The 25,811-nt window shown below is 39.5% G+C and overlaps 1 protein-coding gene across 12 annotated transcripts in view; it reads left to right on the forward strand.

Moving 5' to 3' along the window:
• The window catches only part of LOC110979608 (DNA polymerase subunit gamma-1-like), a 105,744-nt gene that overhangs the window by 75,040 nt on the left and 4,893 nt on the right, over positions 1 to 25,811 (forward strand). For 11 of the 12 annotated variants that reach the window (XM_087136446.1, XM_087136441.1, XM_087136440.1 and 8 more), the window contains 2 exons: positions 24,552 to 24,677; positions 25,018 to 25,798. The gene's annotated coding sequence lies outside the window, so the exon portion shown is untranslated. The remainder of the gene's footprint in view (positions 1 to 24,551; positions 24,678 to 25,017; positions 25,799 to 25,811) is intronic. The other variant, XM_087136445.1, reaches the window with a different exon arrangement.

Here is a 25,811-nt window from a genome sequence, read left to right on the forward strand (position 1 = left end):
GCTGCCTCCTTTTTTGCAGAATTCTGGCTTCGTCTGCGCTATACCAGTCCTTATCCCGCTCATGGACTGCCTCATATATTCGAGCATAAAAGGTCCCAGAATTATCTAAATCTTCCAATCTTGCTGTCATCTGAAAGGCAACATGTTCCCCTATCTATTCGTATAAGTTTCGTATTCATATTTGGAGTAGTTAGGGAAATAGCTGCCAAACTAAGTTTGAGTTCTTTTCCAACTGCCTCCTTTTTTTGCGGAATTCTGGCTTCATTTGCAATATACAGGTCCTTATCCCACGCAGAGAATGCTTCATATAATCGAGCATAAAATGTCTGAGAATTATCTAAACCTGGCAATCTTGGTGTCATCTGAAAGGCCACGTGTTTCCCTGTCCATTTGTATTAGTTTCATATCCATATTTGCAGTAATTAGGGAAATATCTGCCAAAGGAAGTGCAAGTTCTTGTCTGACTGTTTGATATTTTTGCGGAATTCTGGCTTCGTCTACGCTATACTGGTCCTTATCCCACGCAGATACTGCTTCATATAATCGATCATAAAAGGTCTGAAAACTATCTAAATCTGGCAATCTTGGTGTGATCTGAAAGGTTACATGTTTCCCTATCCATTCATATAAGTTTCTAATCCATATTTGCAGTAGTAAGGGAAATATCGTCAAAAGGAATTGCAAATTCGTGTCCAATTACCTGATATTTTTGCGGAATCCTTGCTTCGTCTGCGCTATACCAGTCCTTATCCTGCTCATGGACTGCTTCATATATTCGAGCATAAAAGGTCTCAGAATTATCTAAATCTTCCAATCTTGCTGTCATCTGAAAGGCCACATGTTTGTCTATCCATTCATTTAAGTTTCATATCCATATTTGCAGCAGTTAGGGAAATAGCTGCCAAAGGAAGTGCACGTTCTTTTCCAGCTGCCTCCTTTTTGCGGAATTCTGGCTTCGTCTGCAATATATTGGTCCTTATCCCACGCAGAGAATGCTTCATATAATTGAGCATAAAAGGTCTGAGAATTATCTAAATCTGGCAATCTTGGTGTCATCTGAAAGGTCACATGTTTCCCTGTCCATTTATATAAGTTTCATATCCATATTTGCAGTAGTTAGGAAAATATCTTCCAAAGGAAGTGCAAGTTCTTGTCTGACTGATTGATATCTTTGCGGATTTCTGGCTTCGTCTACGCTATACCGGTCCTTATCCCGCTCAGAGAAGGCTTCCTATAATCGAGCATAAAAGGTCTGAGAATTATCTAACCTGGCAATCTTGGTGTCATCTGAAAGGCCACGTGTTTCCCTGTCCATTCATATAAGTTTCATATCCATATTTGCAGTAGTTAGGGAAATATCTTCCAAAAGAAATGCAAATTCGTGTCCACTTGCCTGATATTTTTTTCGGAATTCTGGCTTCGTCTACGCTATACTGGTCCTTATCCCGTGTAGAGAATGCTTCCTATAATCGAGTATAAAAGGTCTGAGAATTATCTAAATCTGGCAATCGTGGTGTCATCTGAAAGGCCACATGATCCTCTATCCATTAATATAAGTTTCATATCCATATTTGCAGTAGTTAGGGAAATATCGTCAAAAGGAATTGCAAATTCGTGTCCAATTGCCTGATATTTTTGCGGAATTCTGGCTTCGTCTGCACCATACCGGTCTTTATCCTGCGCAGAGAATACTTTATATAATCGAGCCTAAAAGGTCAGAGAATTATCTAAATCTGGCAATCTTGGTGTGATCTGAAAGGTTACATGTTTCCCTATCCATTCATATAAGTTTCATATCCATATTTGCAGTAGTTAGGGAAATAGCTGGCAAAGGAAATGCAAGTTCGTGTCCAATTGCCTGATATTTTTGCGGAATCCTTGCTTCGTCTGCGCTATACCGGTCCTTTTCCCGCTCAAGGATTGCTTCATATATTCGAGCATAAAAGGTCTGAGAATTATCTAAATCTTCGAATCTTGCTGTCATCTGAAAGGCCACTGTTCCCCTATCTATTTGTATAAGTTCCGTATCCATATTTGCAGTAGTTAGGGAAATAGCTGCCAAACTAAGTTCGAGTTCTTTTCCAACTGCCTCCTTTTTTTGCGGAATTCTGGCTTCGTCTGCAATATACCGGTCCTTATCCTGCGCAGAGAATGCTTCATATAATCGAGCATAAAAGGTCTGAGAATTATCTAAATCTGGCAATCTTGGTGTCATCTGAAAGGCCATATGTTCCTCTATCCATTTATATAAATTTCATATCCATATTTGCAGTAGTTAGGGAAATAGCTGCCAAAGGAAGTGCACGTTCTTTTCCAGCTGCCTCCTTTTTTGCAGAATTCTGGCTTCGTCTGCGCTATACCAGTCCCTATCCCGCTCATGGACTGCTTCATATATTCGAGCATAAAAGGTCTCAGAATTATCTAAATCTTCCAATATTGGTGTCATCAGAAAGGCCACGTGTTCCCCTATCTATTTGTATAAGTTTTGTATCCATATCCATATTTGCAGTAGTTAGGGAAATAGCTGCCAAACTAAGTTGGAGTTCTTGTCTGACTGATTGATATCTTTGCAGAATTCTGGCTTCGTCTACGCTATAGCAGTCCTTATCCCACGCAGAAAATGCTTCACATAATCAAGCCTAAAAGGTCAGAGAATTATCTAAATCTGGCAATCTTGGTGTCATCTGAAAGGTGATATGTTCCTCTATCCATTCATATTAATTTCATATCCATATTTGCATTAGTTGCGAAATAGCTGCCAAAGGAAGTGCGAGTTCCTTTCCAACTGCCTCCTTTTTTGCAGAATTCTGGCTTCGTCTGCGCTATACCGGTCCATATCCCACGCAGAGACTGCTTCATATAATCGATCATAAAAGGTCTGAGAATTATCTAAATCTTCCAATCTGGCTGTCATCTGAAAGGCCATATGTCCCTCTATCTATTTGTATAAGTTTCGTATCCCTATTTGCAGTAGTTAGGGAAATATCTGCCAAAAGAAATGCAAGTTCGTGTCCACTTGCCTGATATTTTTAGGGAATCCTTGCTTCGTCTGCGCTATACCGATCCTTTTCCCGCACAAGGATTGCTTCATATATTCGAGCATAAAAGGTGTGAGAATTATCTAAATCTTCCAATCTTGCTGTCATCTGAAAGGCCATATGTCCCCCTATCTATTTGTATAAGTTTCATATCCCTATTTGCAGTAGTTAGGGAAATATATGCCAAAGGAAATGCAAGTTCTTGTCTGACTGATTGATATCTTTGCAGAATTCTGGCTTCGGCAACGCTATACCGGTCCTTATCCCGCTCAGAGAAGGCTTCCTATAATCGAGCATAAAAGGTCAGAGAATTATCTAAATCTGGCAATCTTGGTGTCATCTGAAAGGTGATATGTTCCTCTATCCATTCATATTAATTTCTTATCCATATTTGCAATAGTTAGGGAAATAGCTGCCAAAGGAAGTGCGAGTTCTTTTCCACCTGCCTCTTTTTTTTGCGGAATTCTGGCTTCGTGTGCGATATACCGGTCCTAAACCCTCACAGAGAATGCTTCATATAATCGAGCATAAAAGGTCTGAGAATTATTTAAATCTGGCAATCTTGGTGTCATCTGAAAGGCTATATGTTTCCCGACCTATTTTTATAAGTTTCATATCTAAATTTGCAGTAGTTAGGGAAATATCTTGCAAAGAAAATGCAAGTTCGTTTCCAATGGCCTTCGTCTGCGCCATACCGGTCCTTATCCTTCGCAGAGAATGCTTCATATAATCGAGTATAAAAGGTCTGAGAATTATCTAAATCTGGCAATCGTGGCATCATCTGAAAGGCCACATTTTCCTCTATTTATTGGTATAATTTTCTTATCCATATTTGCAGTAGTTAGGGAAATATCTTCCAAAGGAAACGCAAGTTCGTGTCCAATTGCCTGATATTTTTGAGAAATTCTGGCTTCGTCTGCACCATACTGGTCCTTATCCTGCGCAGAGAATGCTTCATATAATCGAGCATAAAAGGTCTGAGAATTATCTAAATCTGGCAATCGTGGCATCATCTGAAAGGCCACATGCCCCTCTGTCTATTGGTATAATTTTCTTATCCATAATTGCAGTACTTAGGGAAATATCTGCCAAAGGAAGTGCGAGTTCTTTTCCAACGGTCTCCTTTTTTGTTGCGGAATTCTGGCTTCCTCTGTGATATACCGGTCCTAATCCCACTCAGAGAATGCTTCATATAATCGAGCATAAAAGGTCTGAGAATTAGCTAAATCTGGCAATCTTGGTGTGATCTGAAAGGTTACATGTTTCCCTATCCATTCATATAAGTTTCATATCCATATTTGCAGTAGTTAGGGAAATATCTTTCAAAGGAAGTGCAAGTTCTTTTCCAGCTGCCTCCTTTTTTGCGGAATTCTGGTTTCGTCTGCGCTATACCCGTCCATTTCCCACGCAGAGACTGCTTCATATAATCGAGCATAAGAGGTCTGAGAATTATCTAAATCTGGCAATGTTGGTGTGATCTGAAAGGTTACATGTTTCCCTATCCATTCATATAAGTGTCATATCCATATTTGCAGTAGTTAGGGAAATATCGTCCAAAGGAAATGCAAGTTCGTGTCCAATTGCCTGATATTTTTGCGGAATCCTCGCTTCGTCTGCGCTATACCGGTCCTTTTCCCGCACAAGGATTGCTTCATATATTCGAACATAAAAGGTCTGAGAATTATCTAAACCTTCCAATTTTGCTGTCATCTGAAAGGCCACATGTCCCCCTATCTATTTGTATAAGTTTCATATCCCTATTTGCAGTAGTTAGGGAAATATCGTCCAAAGGAAATGCAAGTTCTTGTCTGACTGTTTGATATTTTTGCGGAATTCTGGCTTCGTCTGCGCTATACTGGTCCTTATCCCACGCAGAGACTGCTTCATATAATCGAACATAAAAGGTCTGAGAATTATCTAAATCTGGCAATTTTGCTGTCATCTAAAAGGCCACATGTCCCCCTATCTATTTGTATAAGTTTCATATCCCTATTTGCAGTAGTTAGGGAAATATCGTCCAAAGGAAATGCAAGTTTGTGTCCACTTGCCTGATATTTTTGCGGAATTCTGGCTTCGTCTGCGCTATACTGGTCCTTATCCCACGCAGAGACTGCTTCATATAATCGAGCATAAAAGGTCTGAGAATTATCTAAATCTGGCAATCTTGGTGTCATCTGAAAGGCCACATGTTCCCCTATCTATTTGTATAAGTTTTGTATCCATATTTGCAGTAGTTAGGGAAATAGCTGCCAAACTAAGTTGGAGTTCCTGTCTGACTGATTGATATCTTTGCGGAATTCTGGCTTCGTCTACGCTGTAGCGGTCCTTATCCCATGCAGAAAATGCTTCACATAATCAAGCCTAAAAAGTCAGAAAATTATCTAAATCTGGCAATCTTGGTGTCATCTGAAAGGAGATATGTTCCTCTATCCATTCATATTAATTTCATATCCATATTTGCATTAGTTGCGAAAAAGCTGCCAAAGGAATTGCGAGTTCTTTTCCAACTGCCTCCTTTTTTGCAGAATTCTGGCTTCGTCTGCGCTATACCGGTCCATATCCCACGCAGAGACTGCTTCATATAATCGATCATAAAAGGTGTGAGAATTATCTAAATCTTCCAATCTGGCTGTCATCTGAAAGGCCATATGTCCCCCTATCTATTTGTATAAGTTTCATATCCCTATTTGCAGTAGTTAGGGAAATATCTGCCAAAGGAAATGCAAGTTCTTGTCTGACTGATTGATATCTTTGCAGAATTCTGGCTTCGGCAACGCTATACCGGTCCTTATCCCGCTCAGAGAAGGCTTTCTATAATCGAGCATAAAATGTCAGAGAATTATCTAAATCTGGCAATCTTGGTGTCATCTGAAAGGTGATATGTTTCTCTATCCATTCATATTAATTTCCTATCCATATTTGCGGTAGTTGGCAAATAGCTGCCAAAGGAAGTGCGAGTTCTTTTCCAACTGCCTCCTTTTTTTCGGAATTCTGGCTTCGTCTGCGCTATACTGGTCCTGATACCACGCAGATACTGCTTGATATAATCGAGCTTAAAAGGTCTGAAAATTATCTAAATCTGGCAATCTTGGTGTCATCGGAAAGGCCGCATGTGCCTCTATCCATTCATATACGTTTCATATCCATATTTGCAGTAGTTAGGGAAATATCGTCCAAAGAAATTGCAAATTCGTGTCCAATTGCCTGATATTTTTGCGGAGTTCTGGCTTCGTCTGCACCATACCGGTCTTTATCCTGCGCAGAGAATGCTTTATATAATCGAGCCTAAAAGGTCAGAGAATTATCTAAATCTAAATAATCTAATTAATTCTAAATCTAATTAATCTAAATCTAAATTATCTAATTCATATAATCGATCATAAGAGGTCTGAGAATTATCTAAATCTGGCAATGTTGGTGTGATCTGAAAGGTCCCATGTTTCCCTGTCCCTTCATATAAGTTTCATATCCATATTTGCAGTAGTTAGGGAAATATCTGCCAAAGGAAGTGCGATTTCTTGTCTGACTGTTTGATATTTTGCGGAATTCTGGCTTCGTCTACGCTATACTGGTCCTTATCCCGCGCAGAGAAGGCTTCCTATAATCGAGCATAAAAGGTCCGAGAATTATCTAAACCTGGCAATCTTGGTGTCATCTGAAAGGCCATTTGTTCCTCTATCCATTCATGTAAGTTTCGTGTCAATGTTTGCAGTAGTTAGGGAAATATCTTCCAATAGAGTAGTTAGGGAAATATCTGCAAAAGGAAGTGCAAGTTCTTGTCTGACTGATTGATATCTTTGCGGAATTCTGGCTTCGTCTACGGTATACCGGTCCTTATCCCTCGCAGAAAATGCTTCATATAATCGAGCATAAAAGGTCTGAGAATTAGCTAAATCTGGCAATCTTGGTGTGATCTGAAAGGTTACATGTTTCCCTATCCATTCATATAAGTTTCATATCCATATTTGCAGTAGTTAGGGAAATATCTGCCAAAGGAAGTGCAAGTTCTTGTCTGACTGATTGATATCTTTGCAGAATTCTGGCTTCATCTACACTATACCGGTCCTTATCCCGCTCAGAGAAGGCTTCCTATAATCGAGTATAAAAGGTCTGAGAATTATCTAAATCTGGTAATAATGGTGTCATCTGAAAGGTTACATGTTTCCCTGCCCATTCATATAAGTTTCATATCCATATTTGCAGTAGTTAGGGAAATAGCTGCCAAACTAAGTTGGAGTTCTTGTCTGACTGATTGATATCTTTGCGGAATTCTGGCTTCGTCTACGCTATACCGGTCCTTATCCCGCTCAGAGAATGCTTCCTATAATCGAGTATAAAAGGTCTGAGCCTTATCTAAATCTGGCAATCTTGGTGTCATCTGAAAGGCCAGATGTTTCCCTGCCCATTTATATAAGTTTCATATCCATATTTGCAGTAGTTAGGGAAATAGCTGCCAAACTAAGTTGGAGTTCTTGTCTGACTGATTGACATCTTTGTGGAATTCTGGCTTCGTCTGCGCTATACCGGTCCATATCCCACACAGATACTGCTTCATATAATCGATCATAAAAGGTCTGAGAATTATCTAAATCTGGCAATCTTGGTGTCATCTGAAAGGCCACATGTTTCCCTATCCATTGGTATAAGTTTCATATCCATATTTGCAGTAGATAGGGAAATAACTGCCAAAGGAAATGCAAGTTCTTGTCTGACTGATTGATATCTTTGCGGAATTCTGGCTTCGTCTACGCTATACCGGTCCTTATCCCGCTCAGAGAGCGCTTCCTATAATCGAGTATAAAAGGTCTGAGCCTTATCTAAATCTGGCAATCTTGGTGTCATTTGAAAGGCCAGATGTTTCCCTGCCCATTTATATAAGTTTCACATCCATATTTGCAGTAGTTAGGGAAATAGCTGCCAAACTAAGTTGTAGTTCTTGTCTGACTGATTGACATCTTTGTGGAATTCTGGCTTCGTCTACGCTATACCGGTCCTTATCCCACGCAGAAAATGCTTCATATAATCGAGCCTAAAAAGTCAGAAAATTATCTAAATCTGGCAATCTTGGTGTCATCTGAAAGGCGATATGTTCCTCTATCCATTCATATTAATTTCCTATCCATATTTGCAGTAGTTGGCAAATAGCTGCCAAAGGAAGTGCGAGTTCTTTTCCAACTGCCTCCTTTTTTGCAGAATTCTGGCTTCGTCTGCGCTATACCGGTCCATATCCCACCCAGAGACTGCTTCATATAATCGATCATAAAAGGTCTGAGAATTATCTAAATCTGGCAATCTTGGTGTCATCTGAAAGGCCACATGTTTCCCTGTCCATTGGTATAAGTTTCATATCCATATATGCAGTAGTTAGGGAAATATCTGCAAAAGGAAGTGCAAGTTCTTGTCTGACTGATTGATATCTTTGCGGAATTCTGGCTTCGTCTTCACCATACAGATCTTTATCCTGCGTAGAGAATGCTTTATATAATCGAGCCTAAAAGGTCAGACAATTATCTAAATCTGGCAATCTTGGTGTCATCTGAAAGGCGATATGTTCTTCTATCCATTCATATTAATTTCCTATCCTTATTTGCAGTAGTTGGCAAATAGCTGCCAAAGGAAGTGCAAGTTTTTTTCCAACTGCCTCCTTTTTTGCGGAATTCTGGTTTCGTCTGCGCTATACCGGTCCATATCCCACACAGAGACTGCTTCATATAATCGATCATAAAAGGTCTGAGAATTATCTAAATCTGGCAATCTTGGTGTGATCTGAAAGGTTACATGTTTCCCTATCCATTCATATAAGTTTCATATCCATATTTGCAGTAGTTAGGGAAATAGCTGCCAAAGGAAATGCAAGTTCGTGTCCAATTGCCTGATATTTTTGCGGAATCCTCGCTTCGTCTGCGCTATACCGGTCCTTTTCCCGCACAAGGATTGCTTCATATATTCGAACATAAAAGGTCTGAGAATTATCTAAACCTTCCAATTTTGCTGTCATCTGAAAGGCCACATGTCCCCCTATCTATTTGTATAAGTTTCATATCCCTATTTACAGTAGTTAGGGAAATATCTGCCAAAGGAAATGCAAGTTCTTGTCTGACTGTTTGATATTTTTACGGAATTCTTGCTTCGTCTGCGCTATACTGGTCCCTATCCCAGGCAGAGAATGCTTCCTATAATCGAGCATAAAAGGTCTGAGAATTATCTAAATCTGGCAATCTTGGTGTGATCTGAAAGTGCACATGTTTCCCTGTCCATTCATATAAGTTTCATATCCATATTTGCAGTAGTTAGGGAAATATCGTCCAAAGGAAATGCAAGTTTGTGTCCACTTGCCTGATATTTTTGCGGAATTCTGGCTTCGTCTGCGCTATACTGGTCCTCATCCCGCTCAGAGAAGGCTTCATATAATCGAGCATAAAAGGTCTGAGAATTATCTAAATGTTCCAATCTTGCTGTCATCAGAAAGGCCACATGTTCCCCTATCTATTTGTATAAGTTTTGTATCCATATTTGCAGTAGTTAGGGAAATAGCTGCCAAACTAAGTTGGAGTTCTTGTCTGACTGATTGATATCTTTGCGGAATTCTGGCTTCGTCTACGCTATAGCGGTCCTTATCCCACGCAGAAAATGCTTCACATAATCAAGCCTAAAAGGTCAGAAAATTATCTAAATCTGGCAATCTTGGTGTCATCTGAAAGGAGATATGTTCCTCTATCCATTCATATTAATTTCATATCCATATTTGCATTAGTTGCGAAAAAGCTGCCAAAGGAATTGCGAGTTCTTTTCCAACTGCCTCCTTTTTTGCAGAATTCTGGCTTCGTCTGCGCTATACCGGTCCATATCCCACGCAGAGACTGCTTCATATAATCGATCATAAAAGGTCTGAGAATTATCTAAATCTGGCAATCTTGGTGTCATCTGAAAGGCCACATGTTTCCCTATCCATTGGTATAAGTTTCATATCCATATTTGCAGTAGATAGGGAAATAACTGCCAAAGGAAGTGCAAGTTCTTGTCTGACTGATTGATATCTTTGCGGAATTCTGGCTTAGTCTACGCTATACCGGTCCTTATCCCGCTCAGAGAAGGCTTCCTATAATCGAGTATAAAAGGTCTGAGCCTTATCTAAATCTGGCAATCTTGGTGTCATCTGAAAGGCCAGATGTTTCCCTGCCCATTTATATAAGTTTCATATCCATATTTGCAGTAGTTAGGGAAATAGCTGCCAAACTATGTTGGAGTTCTTGTCTGACTGATTGACATCTTTGTGGAATTCTGGCTTCGTCTACGCTATACCGGTCCTTATCCCACGCAGAAAATGCTTCATATAATCGAGCCTAAAAGGTCAGAGAATTATCTAAATCTGGCAATCTTGGTGTCATCTGAAAGGCGATATGTTCCTCTATCCATTCATATTAATTTCCTATCCATATTTGCAGTAGTTGGCAAATAGCTGCCAAAGGAAGTGCGAGTTCTTTTCCAACTGCCTCCTTTTTTGCAGAATTCTGGCTTCGTCTGCGCTATACCGGTCCATATCCCACCCAGAGACTGCTTCATATAATCGATCATAAAAGGTCTGAGAATTATCTAAATCTGGCAATCTTGGTGTCATCTGAAAGGCCACATGTTTCCCTGTCCATTGGTATAAGTTTCATATCCATATATGCAGTAGTTAGGGAAATATCTGCAAAAGGAAGTGCAAGTTCTTGTCTGACTGATTGATATCTTTGCGGAATTCTGGCTTCGTCTTCACCATACAGATCTTTATCCTGCGTAGAGAATGCTTTATATAATCGAGCCTAAAAGGTCAGACAATTATCTAAATCTGGCAATCTTGGTGTCATTTGAAAGGCAACATAATTCCCTGCCCATTCATATAAGTTTCATATCCATATTTGCAGTAGTTAGGGAGATATCTTCCAAAGGAAATGCAAGTTCGTGTCCAAATGCCTGATATTTTTACGGAATTGTGGCTTCGTCTGCGCTATACTGGTCCTTATCCCACGCAGAGACTGCTTCATATAATCGAGCATACAAGGTCTGAGAATTATCTAAATCTGGCAATGTTGGTGTGATCTGAAAGGTGACATGTTTCCCTATCCATTCATATGAGTTTCTTATCCATATTTGCAGTAGTAAGGGAGATATCTTCCAAAGGAAATGCAAGTTCGTGTCCAATTTCCTGATATTTTTGTGAAATTCTGGCTTCGTCTGCACCATACCGGTCTTTATCCGGCGCAGAGAATGCTTCATATAATCGAGCATAAAAGGTCCGAGAATTATGTAAATCTGGCAATCTTGGTGTCATCTGAAAGGCACATAATTCCCCTATCCATTCATATAAGTTTCATATCCATATTTGCAGTAGTTAGGGAAATATCTGCCAAAGAAAGTGCAAGTTCGTGTCCAATTGCCTGATATTTTTTGTGGAATTCTGGCTTCGTCTGCACCATACCGGTCCTTATCCGGCGCAGAGAATGCTTCATATAATCGAGCATAAAAGGTCTGAGAATTATGTAAATCTGGCAATCTTGGTGTCATCTGAAAGGCACATAATTCCCTGCCCATTCATATAAGTTTCATATCCATATTTGCAGTAGTTAGGGAGATATCTTCCAAAGGAAATGCAAGTTCGTGTCCAATTGCCTGATATTTTTGTGGAATTCTGGCTTCGTCTGCACCATACCGGTCCTTATCCGGCGCAGAGAATGCTTCATATAATCGAGCATAAAAGGTCTGAGAATTATCTACATCTGGCAATCTTGGTGTCATCTGAAAGGCCACATAATTCCCTGCCCATTCATATAAGTTTCATATCCATATTTGCAGTAGTTAGGGAAATATCGTCCAAAGGAAATGCAAGTTCGTGTCCACTTGCCTGATATTTTTGCGGAATTCTCGCTTCGTCTGCGCTATACCGGTCCTTTTCCCGCACAAGGATTGCTTCATATATTCGAACATAAAAGGTCTGAGAATTATCTAAACCTTCCAATTTTGCTGTCATCTGAAAGGCCACATGTCCCCCTATCTATTTGTATAAGTTTCATATCCTTATTTGCAGTAGTTAGGGAAATATCTGCCAAAGGAAATGCAAGTTCTTGTCTGACTGTTTGACATTTTTACGGAATTCTGGCTTCGTCTGCGCTATACTGGTCCTTATCCCACGCAGAGACTGCTTCATATAATCGAGCATAAAAGGTCTGAGAATTATCTAAATCTGGCAATCTTGGTGTCATCTGAAAGGCCACATGTTTCCCTGTCCATTCATATAAGTTTCATATCCATATTTGCAGTAGTTAGGGAAATATCGTCCAAAGGAAATGCAAGTTTGTGTCCACTTGCCTGATATTTTTGCGGAATTCTGGCTTCGTCTGCGCTATACTGGTCCTTATCCCACGCAGAGAATGCTTCATATAATCGAGCATAAAAGGTCTGAGAATTATCTAAATGTTCCAATCTTGCTGTCATCAGAAAGGCCACATGTTCCCCTATCTATTTGTATAAGTTTTGTATCCATATTTGCAGTAGTTAGGGAAATAGCTGCCAAACTAAGTTTGAGTTCTTTTCTGACTGATTGATATCTTTGCGGAATTCTGGCTTCGTCTACGCTATAGCGGTCCTTATCCCACGCAGAAAATGCTTCACATAATCAAGCCTAAAAGGTCAGAAAATTATCTAAATCTGGCAATCTTGGTGTCATCTGAAAGGAGATATGTTCCTCTATCCATTCATATTAATTTCATATCCATATTTGCATTAGTTGCGAAAAAGCTGCCAAAGGAATTGCGAGTTCTTTTCCAACTGCCTCCTTTTTTGCAGAATTCTGGCTTCGTCTGCGCTATACCGGTCCATATCCCACGCAGAGACTGCTTCATATAATCGATCATAAAAGGTGTGAGAATTATCTAAATCTTCCAATCTGGCTGTCATCTGAAAGGCCATATGTCCCCCTATCTATTTGTATAAGTTTCATATCCCTATTTGCAGTAGTTAGGGAAATATCTGCCAAAGGAAATGTAAGTTCGTGTCCACTTGCCTGATATTTTTAGGGAATCCTCGCTTCGTCTGCGCTATACCGATCCTTTTCCCGCACAAGGATTGCTTCATATATTCGAACATAAAAGGTCTGAGAATTATCTAAACCTTCCAATTTTGCTGTCATCTGAAAGGCCACATGTCCCCCTATCTATTTGTATAAGTTTCATATCCCTATTTGCAGTAGTTAGGGAAATATCGTCCAAAGGAAATGCAAGTTCTTGTCTGACTGATTGATATCTTTGCAGAATTCTGGCTTCGGCAACGCTATACCGGTCCTTATCCCGCTCAGAGAAGGCTTCCTATAAACGAGCATAAAAGGTCAGAGAATTATCTAAATCTGGCAATTGTGGTGTCATCTGAAAGGTGATATGTTCCTCTATCCATTCATATTAATTTCCTATCCATATTTGCGGTAGTTGGCAAATAGCTGCCAAAGGAAGTGCGAGTTCTTTTCCAACTGCCTCTTTTTTCGGAATTCTGGCTTCGTCTGCGCTATACTGGTCCTGATACCACGCAGATACTGCTTGATATAATCGAGCTTAAAAGGTCTGAAAATTATCTAAATCTGGCAATCTTGGTGTCATCGGAAAGGCCGCATGTTCCTCTATCCATTCATATACGTTTCATATCCATATTTGCAGTAGTTAGGGAAATATCGTCCAAAGGAATTGCAAATTCGTGTCCAATTGCCTGATATTTTTGCGGAATTCTGGCTTCGTCTGCACCATACCAGTCTTTATCCTGCGCAGAGAATGCTTTATATAATCGAGCCTAAAAGGTCAGAGAATTATCTAAATCTGGCAATCTTGGTGTCATCTGAAAGGCAACATGTTTCCCTGCCCATTCATATAAGTTTCATATCCATATTTATATTTGCAGTAGTTAGGGAAATAGCTGCCAAACTAAGTTGGAGTTCTTGTCTGACTGATTGACATCTTTGTGGAATTCTGGCTTCGTCTACGCTATACCGGTCCTTATCCCACGCAGAAAATGCTTCATATAATCGAGCCTAAAAGGTCAGAGAATTATCTAAATCTGGCAATCTTGGTGTCATCTGAAAGGCGATATGTTCCTCTATCCATTCATATTAATTTCCTATCCATATTTGCAGTAGTTGGCAAATAGCTGCCAAAGGAAGTGCGAGTTCTTTTCCAACTGCCTCCTTTTTTGCAGAATTCTGGCTTCGTCTGCACCATACCGGTGCTTATCCGGCGCAGAGAATGCTTCATATAATCGAGCATAAAAGGTCTGAGAATTATCTACATCTGGCAATCTTGGTGTCATTTGAAAGGCAACATAATTCCCTGCCCATTCATATAAGTTTCATATCCATATTTGCAGTAGTTAGGGAGATATCTTCCAAAGGAAATGCAAGTTCGTGTCCAAATGCCTGATATTTTTACGGAATTGTGGCTTCGTCTGCGCTATACTGGTCCTTATCCCACGCAGAGACTGCTTCATATAATCGAGCATACAAGGTCTGAGAATTATCTAAATCTGGCAATGTTGGTGTGATCTGAAAGGTGACATGTTTCCCTATCCATTCATATGAGTTTCTTATCCATATTTGCAGTAGTAAGGGAGATATCTTCCAAAGGAAATGCAAGTTCGTGTCCAATTTCCTGATATTTTTGTGAAATTCTGGCTTCGTCTGCACCATACCGGTCTTTATCCGGCGCAGAGAATGCTTCATATAATCGAGCATAAAAGGTCCGAGAATTATGTAAATCTGGCAATCTTGGTGTCATCTGAAAGGCACATAATTCCCTGCCCATTCATATAAGTTTCATATCCATATTTGCAGTAGTTAGGGAGATATCTTCCAAAGGAAATGCAAGTTCGTGTCCAATTGCCTGATATTTTTTTGGAATTCTGGCTTCGTCTGCACCATACCGGTCCTTATCCGGCGCAGAGAATGCTTCATATAATCGAGCATAAAAGGTCTGAGAATTATGTAAATCTGGCAATCTTGGTGTCATCTGAAAGGCACATAATTCCCTGCCCATTCATATAAGTTTCATATCCATATTTGCAGTAGTTAGGGAGATATCTTCCAAAGGAAATGCAAGTTCGTGTCCAATTGCCTGATATTTTTTTGGAATTCTGGCTTCGTCTGCACCATACCGGTCCTTATCCGGCGCAGAGAATGCTTCATATAATCGAGCATAAAAGGTCTGAGAATTATGTAAATCTGGCAATCTTAGTGTCATCTGAAAGGCACATAATTCCCTGCCCATTCATATAAGTTTCATATCCATATTTGCAGTAGTTAGGGAAATAACTGCCAAACTAAGTTCGAGTTCTTTTCCAAGTGCCTCTATTTTTTTGCGGAATTTTGGCTTCGTCTGCAATATACCGGTCGTTATCCCACGCAGAGAATGCTTCATATAATCGAGCACAAAAGGGCTGAGAATTATTTAAAGCTGGCAATGTTGGTGTGATCTGAAAGGTGACATGTTTCTCTATCCATTCATATCAGTTTCGTGTCCATATTTGCAGTAGTTAGGGAAATATCTTGCAAAGGAAATGCAAGTTCGTGTCCAATTTCCTGATTTTTTCCGGAATTCTGGCTTCGTCTGCACCATACCGGTCCTTATCCTGCGCATTGAATGCTTCATATTTTCGAGCATAAAAGGTCTAAAAAGTATCGAAATCAGGCAATTTTGGTGTCATTTGAAAGGCCACTTGTTTCAGTGTCCATTCATATGAGTTTCAAATCCATATTTGCAGTAGTTAGGGAAATATCTTCCAAAGGAAATGCACGTTCGTGTCCAATTGCCTGATATTTTTGCGGAATTCTTGCTTCGTCTGCGCTATACTGGTCCTTATCCCACGCAGAGACTGCTTCATATAATCGAGCAAAAAAGTTCTGAGAATTATCTAAATCTGGCAATGTTGGTGTCATCTGAAAGGTGACATGTTTCCCTGTCCATTCATATAAGTTTCATATCCATATTTGCAGTAGTTAGGGAAATATCCGCCAAAGGAAGTGCAAGTTCTTGTCTGACTGATTGATATCTTTGCGGAATTTTGGCTTCGTCTGCGCTATACTGGTCCTTATCCCACGCAGATAGTGCTTCATATAATCGAGCATAAAAGGTCTGAGAATTATCTAAATCTGGCAATCTTGGTGTCATCTGAAAGGCCACATGTTTCCCTGTCTATTCATGTAAGTTTCATATCCACATTTCCAGTAGTTAGGGAGATATCTACAAAAGGAAGTGCAAGTTCTTGTACAACTGCCTCCTATCTTTGGAAAATTCTGGCTTCGTCTGCGCTACACTGGTTCTTATCCCGCGCAGAGAATGCTTCATATAATGGAGCCTAAAGGGTGTAAGAATTATCGAAATCTTCCAATCTTGCTGTCATCTGAAAGGCCACAAGTTCTTCTATCCATTCATATAAGTTTCATATCCCCTATCTATTCATATCAGTCCGATATCCATATCTGCAGTAGTTAGGGAAATATCTGCCAAAGGAAATGCAAGTTTTTGTCCAACTGCCTGATATTTTTGCGGAATTCTGGCTTCGTCTGCCCTATACTGGTCCTTATCCTGCGCAGTGAATGCTTCATATATTTGAGCATAAAAAGTTTCAAAATTATCTAAATATTGTAATCTTGGCGTCATCTGAAAGGCCACATGTTTGTCTGTCCATTCATATAAGTTTGATTTTCATATTTGCATTAGTTAGGGAAATATCTTCAAAAGGAAGTGCAAGTTCTTGTCTGACTGCTTGATATTTTTGAGTAATTCTGACTTTGCGCTGTACCGGGTCCTGTATTCCTCAGTAAATGCTTTATGTATTCGAGCATAAAATGTCTACCAATTATCCAAACATTGCAACCTTGGTGTCATTGGAAAGGCCACATGTTCCTCTATCCATTCATATATGTTTCCATTTCCATTTCCATATTTGCAGTAGTTAGGGAAATAGCTGCCAAAGGAAGTGCAAGTTCTTTTCCAAGTGTTTCCCATTTTTGGGGGAATTCTGGCTTCGTCTGCGCTATACCAGTTCTTATCCCGCGCAGAGAATGCTTCATATATTCGAGCATAAAAGGTCTTGAAATGATATAAATCTGGCAATCTTGGTGTCATCTGAAAAGGCATATGTTCTCCTATCTATTCATATAAGTTTCACATCCATATTTGCAGTAGTTAGGGATATATCTGCAAAAGGAAGTCGTAGTTTTTGTCCAACTGCCTCTTATTTTTGCAGAATTCTTGCTTCGTCTAAAACCCTTCCCTTTCAAGCCACACACAAAGTTTCAATCGCATCGGACATGTACTTTTCGAGGTGTAGTGGTTTGAAAAGTTCCCCTTTAATGTCACGTGACTTGTCTCCTGGTGACGACATCAGCACATGAGGTCAATATTCCTCTGACGCACCCCCTTCTCAAGATATCTGCAAGATTTGAACCCGATTGGTCTGGTACATCTGGAGATATAGGGCCTTCAAGAGTTTAATTTAATTTCACGTGACTTGTCTGCTCATGACGTCATCATCACATCAGGCAAATTTCCTCTCAAGCACTCTCTATTCAAGGTGTCTGCAAAATATGAACCCAATAGGACATGTACTTTAGAAGATATAGGGGCCTCAAAGAGTGTATTCTCCACTGACATTGGTCTGCGAACCCCGTGTTATTTGCATAATCATAAATATGCATTGCACACTAAAAACCAAAAAATCTTTGATAATATCTTACATAAGAGTAATCGATTGCACATTTCACATTTTCTGTGTACGAAATATAAGAACAAAGATTGCAGGACCACTAGAGATGACATCTGTTGCCCTATCCTGAACATTTTGACGCAAAAATGAATTTCACTTTTGATAACTGTGACTAGAAGTTGAACTGTATGATATACACTTTAAAACTACTCTGCCATTCTTTGGCAACTGTCGCCACGCTGAATCTGCAAGTTAAGGGTCTGATGTTGTCACTGACTTCATCACCCGTCCTGTTTGGGGTTCAGGACTTAATACGTCCCCACGCAGATCATCGGGTGTCACGAGCCTTTTTAATCAACGCAAAAGTAGAATCCAGGCAGAATTAACAACATCTGACATGTTGATAACGCCGATACTGTCCGTTTCGAAAGAAAAGAAATTATTTATGACGTTATCATTGAATGAGCTCAATATTTGCTCAAAGCACTTCCTCTCCAAGATATAAGCAAGGTTTCAACCCAGCATTAACACCGACAGACGCCTTATGTTGAAAAAAACTTTACAGCTTTTACCACTTTCAAACAATATGCCTACTTCTGGTTTAAACCGGAAGGAATGGTTATGTCAATTAACCTACACAAGACAAAATCAAGACCACTTTTTATCCTGGCACTTGCTGCAAACAGAATGTTGCGGGAGGCCACGGTTGATTTTATACGGGTTTTTATACATTTAAAGGACTATTTAAGTATTCACAATTTAATAACAAATCCCGTGATGACGTCAACATGACATAAATATTTTAGAATTATCTTCGTTGTATAGCTAGTGCTTGCTGTAAGTTTGACGGTGATCAATGATTACTGAGGTACGAAATTAGTGCCTCGAATACGTGTACTAAGTCAATGGGCTGAAATAAATATTTAAAAATTAATAATAAATCACATGATGACGTCATCACGACGTAATAAATTTCGACGTATTTTTTCATCAAGGTCTTTCATGGCTGTAACTTTGAAGTTGATCAAAGCTCTCAAACTAACCCAAATGCTTGCTTGAAAACGTGTACAAAGTCAAAGGGCTAAAATAAATATTGAAAAATCACGAATAAATGACATGATAACGTCATCATGACGTCCTTTACTTACAATAATTTTTGTATCACGGTCTTTGTTGGCTGTCACTTGATAACCATCAAACATCGGAAAGGTTTTAAAATTGTGCCTTGAAAACGTGTACACAGTCTAGGGCAAAAAACTCATTTGCGGAAACACTGCTCCTTTAAGTTCATGTCACGTGATTTGCACTTCAACTGAACACTTCTAATGAAATATTACTTCATATTCGGACTCTTAGGCATATTTCAAATCAAATAACAGAGCGTAAAGTACCCGATTTCTCCTTCGTTCTTATAGTAATTTTGCGCCGAAGTTAAAGACTACTTTTTCACTTGTGTTAAGTAGAAAAACGTGTACAAAAATTTATGGGGAAAAGCTTAATGTTCAAAAATGAATATAAAATAAGGTGATGAAGTCATCATGACGTCATCCCTTTGCAATAAATCTTGCATCAGGGTCTTCGTTGGCTATCACTTTGGAACGATCAAACATTGCAAAGTTACCAAAATTGTGGCTCGAAAACGTGTACAAAGTCGATGGCCTAGAAACCCGTGCGCAGGAAAACTGCTCCTTTAATTTCATGTCACGTGATGTTTGTCTAAACTGGAAAAAAACGTATGAAATATTATTTAATATTTGCACCCTTGGGTATATTTGCGATCGAACGGAAGGGAAACTTTAGTCTGATTTCTTTTTCGTTCTGGTAGTAATTCTCGGTCAAAGTTGAGGACTGCTCACGCATTATGCTGGACAAAGTGTGTACAAACCCTATGTTGCGCAACAACGCCATCCATGGTTAAATATAGAACAGTTTGTTGAAAATTGAAAGCCCAAGCAGGTGTAACCGTAATTCTGCAATAGCGCCCTCATAGCCTGATATAGGACAGTCCGAAAACTGCGTGCGATCTGTGTACAAAGTCTATGGGGAAATATTAATTATTAGAAACATCAATAGTAAATAAACTACTGAGGTTATCACTGTGAATTTTTTTCTAGCACCGTCCTTGGATGATGGTGCAAAGGTCTGCCAAGTTTTAAGTCGATCAGATTTAGTAACTGCCCAAGTCGACTGGTGAAAGGAATTTTTCACTTGTGTTAAGTAGAAAAACGTGTACAAAAATTTATGGGGAAAAGCTAAATGTTCAAAAATGAATATAAAATAAGGTGATGAAGTCATCATGACGTCATCCCTTTGCAATAAATCTTGCATCAGGGTCTTCGTTGGCTATCACTTTGGAACGATCAAACATTGCAAAGTTACCAAAATTGTGGCTCGAAAACGTGTACAAAGTCGATGGCCTAGAAACCCGTGCGCAGGAAAACTGCTCCTTTAATTTCATGTCACGTGATGTTTGTCTAAACTGGAAAAAAACGTATGAAATATTATTTAATATTTGCACCCTTGGGTATATTTGCGATCGAACGGAAGGGAAACTTTAGTCTGATTTCTTTTTCGTTCTGGTAGTAATTCTCGGTCAAAGTTGAGGACTGCTCACGCATTATGCTGGACAAAGTGTGTACAAACCCTATGTTGCGCAACAACGCCATCCATGGTTAAATATAGAACAGTTTGTTGAAAATTGAAAGCCCAAGCAGGTGTAACCGTAATTCTGCAATAGCGCCCTCATAGCCTGATATAGGACAGTCCGAAAACTGCGTGCGATCTGTGTACAAAGTCTATGGGGAAATATTAATTATTAGAAACATCAATAGTAAATAAACTACTGAGGTTATCACTGTGAATTTTTTTCTAGCACCGTCCTTGGATGATGGTGCAAAGGTCTGCCAAGTTTTAAGTCGATCAGATTTAGTAAACTGCCCAAGTCGACTGGTGAAAGGAATTGAGTTGAAAAAGAAAAAAAATCAGAAAAACAATATTTGTTTCGGCAAAGTTGCCGAAGCAGCTAAATCAAAATAATCAGAAAAACAATACCTGTTTCTGCAAAGTTGCTGAAACAGCTAAAAATCATCAGAAAAGCAAGGGCTGTTCCGGCTGTTGCCGAAACAGCTAAAAAAAGAACAAAAAGAATGCCTTTTTCGCAACTTGCCAAAAAGCCAAAAAGGAAATGAAAAAAAAAATCATCAGAAAAGAAAGAGTTGTTCAGGTTGTTGCCAAAACAGCTAAAAAAAATCAGAAAAGCAATACCTGTTTTGTGAGCTGCCGAAACAGCTAATTATAACATCTTTGCTCGTTATTTATCCTATCCAAGTGTTCCGGATGCGCACCATCAGGAGTCAACTTTCAGGCTCTGTTATAGGTAGACTTGTCTCTTTTTGCCCAACGGTTTTAGAAAGTGGTTTTGTTTCACCACTTATTTACCCATACAGTGTTATGCTCTTTAAGTTGCCCAACAGTCCAGCGATTCACCTGTTATTCCGCATCGGGCAAAAGTATGCTCAATAGTTTTGGGAAAGGACTGATTAAAAATGTAGCATATCAAACCCTTATTCAAAAGAAAACCGCTTCTGGTCATTGTCTTGAATGTCGACCTGATCCGACAACCCCCCCCCCCACACACACACAAAACCGTCGAAAGGCTAACCCGTTCCTTCGGAGCGCAGGGCGGCATTATTTCCGCCCTACATTGTATGTACATGTATTTTGAATTTTTTTTTTTGGGGGGGGGGCATTTACTGTCGGACAGTGAGTGAGACTCAACTTGCAAAAACGCACAGTTACATTCGATGTTCCTCTCTACGAGTACCTAAGGAGCCCCTAAGGGGACAGACACAATGAAGATTTTTTTAATTCCGTTCCCTCGAATTATGGTTTCGTTCCCTCAAAATCATCTCGTTCCCGCAAAATAATATAATAATAAGTATCACTCTATGTTGCCCATCGTTTGCTAATATGCATGCAGTCCGTGTCAAGAAAGCCGACCATAAACAAAATGCATCAATTTCCAGTATCGGTTTCGCTTCAGGAGGCATTGTATTGCAACCTGAAAAAGGTATAATTAGCTAGAATCCCCAGAATTTCGGACGTAAATTTGATAATTTTTTTGGTAGATAACGTCTCGTATAGCATCTTTTCTACGACTGACTGTAGTTTGACGTCATGGTGTGTGTTGCGGTCAAGATGTAAACTACAGCTGCATCCGAATCTCTTGTCTAGAGCTCGGTATAGGTCTTCGCTCCATTGGAAATGCGTGGAGACGCAAAGACAATAGACCCAGCCGTAGCTCTGAAAGCCCAAGCCTCAGATGGTCGCGTTTGTCCAGGCTTTGGGGGTAGGAAATACAGGGTTTTTTATATTGATGCAAATTGCTCGCAGACAGTTTTGGGAAATGCTTTTTTTTCTCTTTGCAATAGTGGTCATTCTTTTGATTTACATAACGAAAAAAATAATAATTGCATTATCTTCAGATCTTCGTCGTGCTTGTGCACACTGCACTGAGAGGGCCTATTTCAAGCGCGCCAATCACCAGCGCTGTTTTATCCCCTGTTTGGTACCCTGCTCAATATGTGTGCAATTTGATCGACGACCAGTTTTCCACGGTGGCGCGAGCATTAGCATTACAATGCCTACGCACAAGAACGCATGTGTGGCCAAGTTGGCGGGTTCGTTCAAATGTGACTTCACAGGAGGTGAATTTAAAGGTGAGAACTGAGACTGGCTTACCATCCAACAATTGAAAATAAATGGAGAAATGACGGCAAAGACGATAACGAGATTTCTGTATTACAAACTCCACAAGTTTGGGCTTGGCTTTGTTGATTTTACACTGCTTTTGCTGTGGTAAAGTGTACCCTGCATTTAAACATGGCGGCCCCACAGCTCACAGTGACTGTACTGTCAGGCATGCAGGCTGGGATTTTAAAGGGGTTCCTTTGGTTTCTTAACTTTGAAGCAGTAATGGAGAGACGAAGAACACTCCTGTGAGACCGTTTTCTGGATTGTTGCACATCTGAGATGTATTTTGACACTTTATTGTACTCAGTAGGTCTGGAAACAGCTCACGCTATACAAACACTGTAGGCCTAGCCTACTTCTGATAACAGCCCAACAGTAAATGTTAATAAAATAAAAAATAGGCCTAGGGAGTAATAGTGGCCTATGTACAGTTGTGTTGTAAATCTGAAACATGACTTTTGTCCAACAAATTTTTCAACCAATGAAAATCTCCAGCCTGTATGTGGGGCCAAAGTTACTAATTTGATAGTCAATGAGTAGTCTAAACAAACTGGAGGATAGTATGATTTGATGTGGTAAATGAAGAGACAACATTACTTTACACCCCACGAGAATTTGTCAGGAAGTCAAAGTCTTTAAAACTAACTAGACCTATCCACTGAGGTTCAGAATTGTATAAATACATTATACAATCTGTAATTTCTACATATTTCAGTGAACCTGGTAAAAATTGGGTAGAAAGTAGGCCTCATACTTTAAGTCTGTGTTGCATGGAGGTTGTGCTAATCATTTCTGAATACAATTTGATTATTTTCAAAGATTTTTCTTTGCCAAAATGATTTTGGTTATTACCGTAAAATCTTTTTGTACTAAAAATACAATGGGGAGAGGTCTAGTTTTCAAGATAACTGTCCTCTTTGTCTTGTTCATCTGTCTATGTGCTGTCGGTATGTTTGTCAGTCTATCTGTTATTCATCTGTCTGTTATTCCGTTGTCTCTCCCCCTCTCTCTCAGTCATTCTCATTCAGATACGAAGGTTATTGTGGCAGCACTTACCATGTACATGTATGTTTCCTTCCTCAACTTAGTTTTACTTATTGTTCAGGGTTGTAGACTGGAATGCCAGTTAGCTTTTGTGATGGAAATGAGACATTTGCTGGGTTGTTTTGTGAGTGATAGATCTGATGTAGTCAAATATGCAGTAGTCTTTTTCAAGCAGTGAAAATTTGTTTATTCCCGTCTTTGTGCAAAACAAATCATGATATTCTTGCAATAGGGGTTTCCACAAGAATGTGAAACACATAAATATGAGGCCAGGGTTGAACTAAACGTCATCCTGATGGTCATTAGCTTGCAAAAGTTATTAAAGCCAGATTCAAGAACTTAAAAATCAGGTGCACTGTGATTTTATTCTGTCACAGCAACACATTGCTCAACCGAAAGTTCAATTGATGTTTGAATATTGTAGAATTTAGTTTATTTATGTCATGGAATGATACTCAATTCTAATGACGCTGTTGTATGAAGAGGCTCAATATCTATTTTAAATAACATTTGCACTTTTGGCTTTATCATGTGTGTCATTACAAACATCCATTGCAAATATATATGTAGGGTACGTGTATATCTTCAGTTAAACCCTTACATGAAATGTTTTCAATGGTTTATGTTGCACTCTATGTTGGCAACACACGGTGCGGTGTCTCCATGTGAGAATACAGCATGCACAAGTATTGAACATTGGCTACGGCTCTCCACCGCTGCTTCTTTGATCAAAATTTGAAGCCGTATCGCAGGAGGCGGGACTGGATTATGGCTACCCCTGTAATGCACCACCCCATAAAATGCCATGTATAACTAGATTGATACACCGGCAGTGCTGGGTGCACATACGTGAATTACAAATTCTCAATCAGCTCTCTCCATCTTTCCGATCCTTCAACGCCCTCTGAGAATCGGCAAACAGGCCCCTCCACTCATATTTTTGTGCCATTTTTTCATTTTGCATGTTTTAATGACTGTTATGTGCTTTCATTTCAGCTAGAGCACAAGCCGCTGATGAGTCGTTGCTTACAGGATGACCAGCTTCTTGTCATTTCTCGATGATGGCCACTGTTGTTAAGATGATTGTATTGTGATCTCTTACTGTAGCCTTCTTGGTAAAACGTAAGTGATCTTTTGTTATTGGTCATCCCAAAGGTAGGATTCACTGATTGAGTCTCCTGTGAACTCATTGCCTCATGTCCTGTAGACCTAGTACATTAAGACCTACCCCACCTTACTGTCTTATAATATAGCTCGTGTAAACAAAGTGTGACTTCATTATGTCTATCTAAGGATCATGCTTGGTGAATACATTTATTTTGCCCAAATACCGGTTGACATGTATATGGGGAGCTATAAAGGTTAAAATGGTCCCCCAAATCCTCTGATTTTATTATGATTTCACATGCACTCTTGGAGGTTACAGTTAATATTGTTTATAATTTGGGAATGTTTTCTGCAGAGACTGTGATCTCCTGTATTAGCCTTAAGTTGGACCGAGAGAGAACACTATTTCCTTGGCATCAGAGGCTCCTTTGTTACTAACTTTGCATCACTGGTTCATGAACGACTAGGACATGGTAGCAGCCCAATCGCTACCAACAAAATGAATACTCCCAACCAACACGGCTCTTTTCAACCAATTAAGTTGTGCTTCTACTCAAGGCAGATTGAAGAGATTGCTTGGCTGAAAAAACAGGTGGGATTGTTTAAACATAACCCCAGATCAACACTCCTTGTTTTGCAGGCTTGCATCTGTAGATGGCTGAAAACAAATCTTAAGAACTGGAAAAAGTAGAGGGATGTAATATGTTAAATTGCTGCTTACAGGCTTGAGGAAAAGGACTTTTTGGGAAGTGTACATGTATTTAAGGTGTTTTGAAAAATAAAATATACTAACTAGTCAAGCAACAGTTGAAAAGAAATGGAAAAATGACAACTAAGAAGATAAGATTTATATGAGAAACTCCAGTGATGTGGGCTTGTATATTATTTGGCCCCGATCTTTGTTGATTTGACACTGCTTTCAATGATGTTTCAACTACTGTTGTAAAGTGCACCTATATATTTTGAAATTGTGGCCTCCACATGTGTGCAGTAATACAGATTGGAATTCAAACATGGTTTAGTTTCCCTAGTTTCAGTAGTTTGACAGAGAGACAAGAGCAAGCTAGTCCCTGGAGGCCGTTCTCTGGAGTGTAACAAATCAGAGATATATTATCACTGGTGACACTACTCAACAGGTATGGAAACAGT

Source organism: Acanthaster planci, linkage group LG05 (genome assembly GCF_054643075.1).
Source record: "Acanthaster planci isolate LZ-2023a linkage group LG05, COTS_SCS, whole genome shotgun sequence".
Lineage (NCBI taxonomy): Eukaryota > Metazoa > Echinodermata > Asteroidea > Valvatida > Acanthasteridae > Acanthaster > Acanthaster planci.